Below are 297 nucleotides of genomic sequence, written 5' to 3' on the forward strand. Positions count from 1 at the left end.
TAAAGCCTCAATTGCAGCAGCAATAACAGCAACTGCAGCAACAGCAGCAACAGCAGCAGCAACAATAGCAGCAGCAACAATAGCAGCAGCAAAGCAGCAACAGCAGCAACAGCAGCAGCAATAGGCGGGGTGGGAGCGACACCAAGAAAGGCAGCAGCAGCAGCAGCACCAAGCATCACCTGCAGCAGCAATACTAACAGCAACAACAGCAACAGCAACAGCAGCAACAGCAGCAGCAGCAGCAGCAGCAGCAGAATTTTACCTGTGCTGCAGCAAGAGCAGAGACGGGGGGAGGCT

The sequence above is a fragment of the Eimeria mitis genome, genomic scaffold (assembly GCF_000499745.2).
Source record: "Eimeria mitis Houghton genomic scaffold, Emh_scaff4835, whole genome shotgun sequence".
NCBI lineage: Eukaryota > Apicomplexa > Conoidasida > Eucoccidiorida > Eimeriidae > Eimeria > Eimeria mitis.